At 37.2% G+C, this 10,378-nt stretch overlaps 1 pseudogene; it reads right to left on the minus strand.

Annotated features, from left to right (window-relative positions):
- Positions 1 to 3,416: 3,416 nt before the first annotated feature.
- LOC114887585 lies at positions 3,417 to 6,592 on the minus strand (annotated as a pseudogene).
- Between the last annotated feature and the right edge of the window lie 3,786 nt (positions 6,593 to 10,378).

The raw sequence follows: 10,378 nt of genomic DNA on the forward strand, positions 1-10,378 counted from the left end.
ATTTAACTGCAGAGCTCACTCTCTTTTCCACAGTATCCTCTATATTCTTACTCTAATCACATGCAGATAAGATTTTGGGGTACTATATATCATTTCTGAGAATACCCTTAAAATAATTATTTCATTCTACCCAAAGTATTCATAAAACTGATATATATTCTATTCTTGTATCATAATTCTTAAAATATTTATTTTAGCATCCTGATATAAAAAAAGATGCGTAAAGGCCCAAACTGTGTTGCCTCAGGACATTAATATGCACAGAAAAAACAGTTGAAGAAACAGTTGTTGGACTTAATTCACCCCTTTTGATATCAATTAAAGAGAATGCTTCTAATGTAACATATGGGGAAAAGTCAGTATTTCTACAAAAGATACATGAGGAACTGATATTTGATATGATAAACAATTAGAAGTCATTAGCATTTTCTTACACAGAAACATAATATGAAAACAGAACTTTATATATAAAATATAATATATTTTAAGTGTATTTATAAACATCATATATATACTTAGTTATTTTTATTAAATTATATATAGATATATAGTTGGGGGTGATATATTAAATAGATATATAGACATATCTATCCATAATTTAATCGAAATAACTAAATGATCCTCTCTAGCATGTCTAAAGAAACCAACTTGAGAAGCTTGGAACTGGGTGGAAACTAACTCCTGATCCATATAACTTGAGAGTGATTTTTTCACTGAGACTATCTCTGACTGGGTAAAGGTAAAAAAAAAAGTCATTATTTGATGGACGGGAGTTTTTCAAAATTTTTAGAAAAACACCTGAAAATATAAAGAGGAACAAGACAACAGATAAGTAAGTGCATATCAAAAATAAAAGGATATTTAAAAGTTAATGGTGGATTCCATAGGTTTAGAGATCAATACACTCCTTTTCGTATAAAACATAACAATAGCAAAACAAAACAAAACAAAGCAAAAAAGCACATATGAAGAAAACCAAAAAGAAATACCTTAGCTCAAAAACAAGAATAGCTTAAAAGATAGACATTACTGGGCTTCCCTGGTGGCACAGTGGTTGAGAGTCCACCTGCCGATGCAGGGGACACGGGTTCGTGCCCCGGTCCGGGAGGATCCCACGTGCCGTGGGGCGGCTGGGCCCGTGAGCCATGGCCGCTGAGCCTGCGCGTCAGGAGCCATGGCCGCTGAGCCTGCGCGTCCGGAGCCTGCGCGTCTGGAGCCTGTGCTCCGCAGCGGGAGAGGCCACAACACTGAGAGGCCCGCGTACCAAAAAAAAAATAAATAAATATATATATACATTACTATATATAAAATAGATAAACAACTAGGACCTACTGTATTGTACAGGAAATTATATTCAGTATCTTCTATAATCTACAATGAAAAGAATTTGAAAAAGAATATATATATATGTATAACTGAATCACTTTGCTGTACACCTGAAACATTATAAATCAACTATTTTTCAATTAAAAAAGAAGAAGAGGGCTTCCCTGGTGGTGCAGTGGTTGAGAGTCCGCCTGCCGATGCAGGGGACACGGGTTCGTGCCCTGGTCCGGGAAGATCCCACATGCCGCGGAGCGGCTGGGCCCGTGAGCCATGGCCGCTGAGCCTGCGCGTCCGGAGCCTGTGCTCCTCAACGGGAGAGGCCACAGCAGTGAGAGGCCCGCGTACCGAAAAAAAAAAAAAAAAGAAGAAGAAGAAGCCAACTCTGCTGTTGCCTTGATCCCTAACTTCTAACCTTCATAATAGTGACAAAATAAATTTCTCTTATTTAAAAAATAAACACAAAAACAAGATTATCATGTTCTTGGGTCAGAAGCAGGAGAGAGTCAAAGCAGAATTTTATTCTCTGAACTTTACAAAATGAAGATGCAGCCTGCAATTCAGCTTTGATTAACTATAGGGATAAAAATATGCCAAAAAAAGATAGCACTAGAGCTGAACTCATAGGCTGAAGTGAGGACAAGGTTAGAATTTCTTTACTTGTAAAAGGAGTCTCCAGCTCCCCAAGCCCACACACACATTAAAGAAGTGTACCTAGGAATATCTCACATTTGTGATAAATACGCAGCATGTAACTTTTGGCTGAGATGAGTTACTAACTTGTTGGTGAATGGACGTCTGATGTCACAGTATCTCCCTGTGGAAAGAGCCCTAAAACTCATGTAAGACCTGATTTCTGACTGGGGAAACTGGAATCAGGTACAGGCAATCACAATCCCGCTCAACAGGTATAGGTGAGCAGAGTAGAAAAGAGGAGCAAAGTTAAAGGATCAAACAGAAAACGAAAATTTCCCCACAAAATAAGTCTTTGAACCCATATTCTAAGATATATAAGAAATCTATTTCTAAGAAAGTAAATAAAGTCTAAATCAGACCACAGAGGGAGGCATTGCAAGAAAAATCAATTTTACAGGACAGGGTAACAAGATTTCAAAATAATATTTAGGAATCTCAAAGATACAAATGAAATAATAACATTTAAAATAAAAGCCTGATAAACATGAACCATTTTCAGAGTGAAAAAACATTAGCACTAGGTCCTATAAAAACAGCTGCAAAACTTGAAAAAAAAATATGGTTATTGAAATAACACAAAATAAAACTATAAATGAGGTGAACTTTTGTATAGCTATGATTGAAAAGATAAATCACATCATGGAGAAAAATAACAAAGAATTCACTAAGAAATACACACAGAGAAACAAACATATGTATATAGTCTCTTTTACCATCTTCAAAGAATTTCTATATTAATCTCGTATTTATGGAATCAGGCAAACAACACTTGTATCTTAAAGACCCCACAATTGATGCCATATGCAAAACCATTATCAGGTCTAATATCCTGGATTAAAACAATAAGAAAAGTATTGAGAGTTTTCGTATTCCCCCATAATCTGCTTTCAAAAAATCCAGGGGAAATAAAACACAAGTATGACAGAAATCACTTTATTTCTGAAACTCTTAACAGTTAAGTTGTATCAGCTATTTTGAACTCCAGTACTATAATTAGAAATAAAACGTAGGTTAATCTAAAAGAAAAACTTGGATGCATTTTTTAAAAAGAAAACTTTTAGCATGGTGAAAATGTGTGATTGTGGTTAGTCATTTGTTCATATCTAATTGGTCAATAAATGGGATGCATATCTTTTGTTGTAAATGTGTGAGTGAATAAAAGGTATATATAACCACAGCTGTCTCTCCATTTCTCTATTACCCAAACACATTCATACATGTGTGGGGACAGATACATTGCTACGTGTGTGTGCTTGCGTGTATGTATATATATACATACATACATACCCACAAAATATCCTACTGAATCTAATTCAGGAATGTCATTTTTTTTAAGAAACTGTATTTTCTGTCAATCTTATTTACATTTTCTGTTTAAGATTCTGTGGAAGAACAACTTAAGACCACTCAGTGGCTGTTCCTACCTGTTCAGTGGCCTGAGCAGTGGAAACTGCAGTCCAGTCCCCAGTAGTGAGCTGAGCGCCGCAGTCTTCACGAGGGAACTGCTGGATGGCCACAGAGGGCACCTGCAGACCTGTCTGCAACCTCAGGTCGAGTACAGTAAATTCTTGGGAGCTGGAGCAGTCCATTCACCTGGAAATTCCTCCTGGGTCACACCCTTTCCAGCCACCGCCAGCTCTTCCTTTTCAATCTCTTCAGCACCTCTGTAGAAGTAGAGATCAGGCTGATCTGACCCCGGGGGTTCATGGGAGACAGTGCCACGCATGCGCAGATCTTCCCGCGTCTCCTGCCGCTGACGCCGCCGCCGCCGCCGCCCCCGCCCCCGCACCCGCACCCGCCCCGCACGGCCCTCCGCCACATCCACCACAGCGGACTATCATGTGAGCTCCCTTATCGTTGCTCGGGGATGGCAATGTCCACATAGTGCAGAGGAGAGTCTGTGGGACACAATGACGGTAGGTGGGTTAACATAAGACACCTCTGAGATCAGCCCTGGATCAGTAACCAAGGGAAGTCGTGGCTCCCGGAAGGCTACCTAGATCTCGTTAGGGAAGGTTCCAGGAGAAAAGCAGCCAGCAATACGAGGGGTCCAGTGGCAGCAGCAAACTTCAGCACAGGTTGCTAGCCAGTATTCCCGGAGGATACAACGCTGACATCTGCCCCGTTTTCAATGGTAACAATGGCACCAATGGCACGAGCTGCCAGCAGAAGCTTCTCCCAGGTCCTCTTTAGGTGTATGAGGTAATACCATCACTTTTCATTTTGTAGATGTACTGTTCTGTTGGGTAGTCAAGGTTGATGCTACCTAGGTGGGTTCCTGCTGCAAGAAATTTGAGGACATCCTTCTCCTTTATTTGCAGGACATCAAGGGATCCGGGTTTCCTTTAACTTACGAGATGAACCCAGAGCAATGCTGTATGGACCCCTCTCTGGGTAGCGCAGAAAAGCAGGAATGTCTCTTTTAATAAATAAAGAAAAGCATTATATTAGCAAAAAAAAAGAAAAAAAAAGAAGTAATTCTTCACAGCAGTAAATATTTGGCAAGTTTCAATTAATGCAAAAATAATAAACCAGGTATAAATATATTTCCTCTAATAAGTTAACTCTGATGATCTTGGTTTATCATGTTTACTGATTAGCAGTGGTTGAACATAACATTATTATTTAAACAGGTGACATTAATGTGGCTTAAGCAGCTAACAATTTTTTTCTGTGAATGTGGAAATATATAGCATACTTTTATATTCTGGGCCTGAGACAAAGGAATGATAATGTTGATACCATTTTAAAACTATTTTTTTTTCTCATAAATTGAGAGGAGAGAGATGTTTTCCATCACAGTGGTCACTCATTATGCTCTCTAATTAAGTAGGTTGAGGAGAGAATACCCATAACAATAATTCTGATGAAATTCCTACTCCTTTTTAATGATCTCATATCATATGTATTTTTCATAGTTTCTATTCTAGGGGCAAGGATGCTTTTTAAAGCATAATTAATAATATTTTCTGCCTAAGGGGCTGCATTATCTGGTGAAAACTGTAGTTTTCTTGGACTAAAAACTCATTAATGTTGAAATCAATGGATATATGTTTTGTTCATTGCGATTCAACTCATTTCTTCATGAGTTACACTGTAGACCAAAACACTTGACTTCATTCTTTTTTCTCAAGAGAGAAGAATTTGAAAAGACAATGCAGTTGACAGAGAAGATCCTGGGCTTTAGCAGTAATGAGCTAGAGTACCAATGAGGAAAGAGAATTAACTGTATAAGCCTCAGATTTATAGTCTAAAAAATGCAGACTATAATAATATTTGCCTTGCAAGGTAGATAGCATTAAAGTAACATAGTAAAACACTATGAAGTGCCTACACATCAAGTTATCCATTGCCTTAATGGTGTGCCTTTTATATCTACCAAATATCAATGGCTTATAACAAGAAACATTTTCATATGCTTATACATCTATTTATCTGCTGAAAGGTCTTTTCCTCTCTGCTACACTCATCTGACCTCAGCTGGGTTTCTTCAGGAGCATGTGGTCAGTTGTAAGTTGTGGAAGAACTATTGATACCTGGTTTCAAATGTCTTTAGCTGGGATAAATTTACTCTATTCCATATGGTCTCATTGTCCAGCATTCCAGCATGCTAACTGGTACTTATTAGCATATGATTTGATGATGGTGTTGGAGGGAAGGGTGTGGAGTCCATGAGTAAGAGTAGAAATGTGCAAGAGTCTTGAGCCCTAGACTTGGAACTAGCACACAGCTATTCCTGCTGCTTCCTACTGGCCAAGTCAAGTGACAGGGCCAACTCGGATTTGAGGTATGGAGAAATTGACTCTTCTTCTTAGGAGGGTTTGTGAAGTCTATTAAAAGGAGTATAGATACAGAAGGGAAGAATTGGGAGCATATTTGTAATTAATCTACTACAACCTGGCCCAAAGAAGCAAAAAATAATTTTTTTTCTCTATCTATTGATATAAACACTATGCATAAATTAACTACCAAATCCTCCATAAAAGGCAATATTGGATACATAAATTAATTCAGAATCCAGAGTACTAATCTTTCTAAAGAATAAACACGATGTTCAGATTTCCCTAAAATATCATACTTTCAAAGATTTGCCTTCATCTGGCAGAGAGGGTGTCAGGTAGCTCACGCACCAGGCTACCTCTTCAGTCTTATCACTCATTGCTCTCACCAGCCTCTCGCATATGTCAACCAAAAGAACCGTGAGCTATAAAGAGGCAAAAAGGCAGTTTATTTGGTGACTTAGAACTGCAATTTGGGGATCACAGATTCTGGAGGAACCCAGAATAGTGTCCCATCAGAGAAAATGGGTAAGGGTTTTGATGGGAAAAAAGAGAGAAGTTCATGCAGGCTTACACAAGTTGTTTACCAAAACTTTGGATTGGAGGATAAATTTGTTCTACACGTACAATTAGGTTGTGGAGCACATCTCATCCTTTACTAGGGAAAGGTATGTTTTCTTTCGTCCAGAAAAAGTCCAGTTCTCAGCATTATTCTTTGGTTTTGGCAATTCAGCAACTATTCGGCGGTTTGATTTTAGAGTGTTCAACAAAAGTTCAGCCCAGGCAGGGAACATGGAAGTCCTCAGGTCACATTTCAGTCATTCCTGACACAGCTCCTTTCACACATATATCCACAATAAGCTTTTTATGGGGCTTTTGCACATTCTTTCTTTTCACCATTTCTCCTTATCCAGCAGATGCCTTCCCATACTCAGACTTTCAGCTCAGGCACCCACTGGTTTGATGCTCAACCCCATCGTATGCCTGTCTCTCTCAGAGCTGGGGATTTTTCTGTCAGCCTCTTCTAGTAGATCATGACTTCCTGTAGGAGGAATTTTCACCTTTATCTCTGTTGTTGTCTCAGTGCTTGGAACGTAGTAGTGTGTAACATATATTCAATGAACAAAGGAATATATCTTTCAAAAAATAATGTTTTGTAGTGAATGGCATCCCATATATTTAGTTCAATTTTTTTTAACCCAGTAGGGCAAAGCACCATACTAAAGATAGGATATAATAATGACAGAAGAAATAGATTCTATTTCTAAGAGGCTTGCTCTTTTAGGGAGAAAAAAAGTAGATCTAGAGAGAAATACTATGAAGTACTACATTTTCCATAGTGGATTACAGTTTGGAAGTCAGTCTAGCATGTTTGATACCCAGCGTGTTTTCCCCAGTAGAATAAAATAACAGGAGATCTCAATTATAACCATTTTGAAACACTTTGTCTTATTTCTTTTAAGCACCAAGGGAAAAAATATAATTTATTTGTTTTTTGTTTGAAAGGGAAATAACCTCATTTCAAGCATCTCAGTGCTAGAAAAGGCACTGTGTGTTCCCCATGAAAATATACAGATGCTCATATATTTGTAAAATTAACATAAATCTTCCACAAGGAAACGTATGAAGGCTCTTTCATTGAAACATTTTAATTTAAATGGAAAGTCTAGTGAGAAATAGCTGAACTTTCTTTGAAAACTCAATAGCAGGCAATACTGAATTTCAAGCACCTGCAGTATGGCAGGTATGTAGTTATGTTTTAGAGATAGATGCTCCTATCATATCCAGATAAGCTTTATAAGTCGGTGAGGTAGATTTCTAAACTGATTGTTTCAATACTGTATGGTAACAAATGGGACCTAATTAAAGTTAAAAGCTTCTGTTCAGCAAAGGAAACCACTGAAAACAAAAAGACAACCTACTGAATGACAGAAAAATTTTGCAAGTCATATGACTGATAAGGGGTTAAATATTCAAAATATTAATCAAAATTTCATCCAAACAGCTCACAAAATTCAATATGAAAAACAAACAAACAACCTCATTAAAAATGGGCAGAAGAATAAATATTTTTCCAAAGAAGACATACAGGTGGCCAGTAGGTACTCTCAACATCGATAAACATCTGATAAGTGAAAATCAAAACAGCAATGAGAGATTACCTCACACCTGTCAGAATGGCTGTCACCAAAGAGACCGCAAATAACAAATGTTGGCAAGGATGTGGAAAAAAGGGAACGCTTGTACACAGTTGGTGGGGTTGTAAATTGGTGCAGCCACTGTGGAAAACAATATGGGAGTTCCTCAAAAAACTAAAAATAGAACTACCATATGATCCAGCAATTCCACTCCTGGATATATATTTTTAGAAAAACAAAAACACTAATTCAAAAAGATACATGCATCCCAATGTTCATAGCAGCATTATTTAAACAGCCAAGATATGGAAGCAACCTAAGTGTCCAGCAACAGATGAATGGATGAAGAAGATATAGTATTTATATACAATGGAATATCACTCAGCCATTAAAAAGAATAAAATTCTGCCATTTGCAACAAGGGGAGTGGATCTAGAAGGTATTATGCTTAGTGAAATAAGTCAGAGAATGACAAATATTCTACGTTATCACTTATATGTGGAGTCTAAAAAATAAAACAAACAAAAGTAAATATATATATAAAAAGACTCACAGATATAGAGAACAAACTAGTGGTTACCAGTGGGGACATGGAAAGGGGGAGGAGCAAGATAGGAGCATGGGATTAAAAGATAGAAACTACTATGTATAAAATAAGCAACAAGGATATATGGTACAGTATGGAGAAATATGGCCATATATTGTAATAACTTTAAATGGAGTACAGTCTATGAAAATATTGAATGACTAAGTTATAACAGAATATTACTACATGGTAAGGAAAAGAGCAGAGAAAAATTTATTGTAGTCTAGAGGAAGGTTACAGGGTCTGGATTAGAGTGTTAGGAAAATATTCCTAGAGAAAGTGTTGCCTGAGTTAACTCTTTAAAAATGAGTAGGTTTATCAAAAGATGGTGAGAGATTCTACAGGCCAAGTGTGAAAGGCATTCCAGATAATACTGTGTGTTGTTTGGAGCAAATATTTTATAACTGGCTACAATTACTTTAAATTGCCAGTAGTGAAAATGGATTATCCACTGAGAAATCCATCTAGAAACTATTGTTGTGAACATTGGTGGTGCCACCCACAAAAGGTGCTGTAGGAATTGTGGGGGGAATGCTGCACTGTAGTTTATGATTAGGAAGAAAGATGACATGAGTCATCCTACAGTGCCCAGGACCATACTAAACAAAGAAGTATTGTTTCACATTCAACGTGACTTTAAAATCCTTACCAGATCATTATTTAGATGAAACACACACACACATACACAGTCATCTGATTACCAGAAACTAAACTATAACTATATAACTGTTTCTATAGAATAATAAAGTTTTTCATAAGGGTCTAATACATAGCAAATTTCATGAGTAGTTTAATTTACAATAAATAAATACATTCAGCTATAAAGCAAACTAAGGAAAATAATATTTGTCTCATTCAGAACTTTATCATGGACTGTTCAAATTTCATAAAATAATGTCACTAATACTAGTGCTGCTTGTGAGATGTGAGTTGTCAATACAGTACTCTTATAACAGTCTTCCTTAAAAGTTGTTGCATTTATGACTACTGTATTTTACGTATAGGTACAAGCGTGTAGTCACTTCACTAGGTTTTAGAACGCATCATGTTTAAAGATCTTTTTTGATCCACCTCCTAGAGTAATGGAAATAAAAACAAAAATAAACAAATGGGACCTAATGAAACTTAAAAGCTTTTGCACAGCAAAGGAAGCCATAAACAAGATGAAAAGACAACCCTCAAAATGGGAGAAAATATTTGCAAACGAATCAACTGACAAAGGATTAATCTCCAAAATATATAAACAGCTCATGCCGCTCAATATTAAATAAACAAACAACCCAATACAAAAATGGGCAGAAGATCTAAATAGACATTTCTCCAAAGAAGACACACAGATGGCCAAGAAGCACATGAAAAGCTGCTCAACATCACTAATTATTAGAGAAATGCAAATCAAAACTACAGTGAGGTACCACCTCACACCAGTTAGAATGGGCATCATCACAAAATCTACAAACAACAGATGCTGGAAAGGGTGTGGAGAAAAGGGAACCCTCTTGCACTGTTGTTGGGAATGTAAATTGATACAGCCACTATAGAGAACAGTATGGAGGTTCCTTAAAAAACTAAAAATAGAATTACCATATAACCCAGCAATCCCACTACTGGGCATATATGCAGAGAAAACCATAATTCAAAAAGACACATGCACCCCAATGTTCACTGCAGCACTGTTTACAATAGCCAGGTCATGGAAGCAACCTAAATGCCCATCGACAGACGAATGGATAAAGAAGATGTGGTACATATATACAATGGAATATTGCTCAGCCATAAAAAGGAACGAAATTGGGTCATTTGTAGAGATGTGGATGGATCTAGAGACTGTCATACAGAGTGAAGTAAGTCAGAAA

Source organism: Monodon monoceros, unplaced genomic scaffold (assembly GCF_005190385.1).
Source record: "Monodon monoceros isolate NGI ecotype Baffin Bay Population unplaced genomic scaffold, NGI_Narwhal_1 Super_Scaffold_7, whole genome shotgun sequence".
Taxonomy (NCBI): domain Eukaryota; kingdom Metazoa; phylum Chordata; class Mammalia; order Artiodactyla; family Monodontidae; genus Monodon; species Monodon monoceros.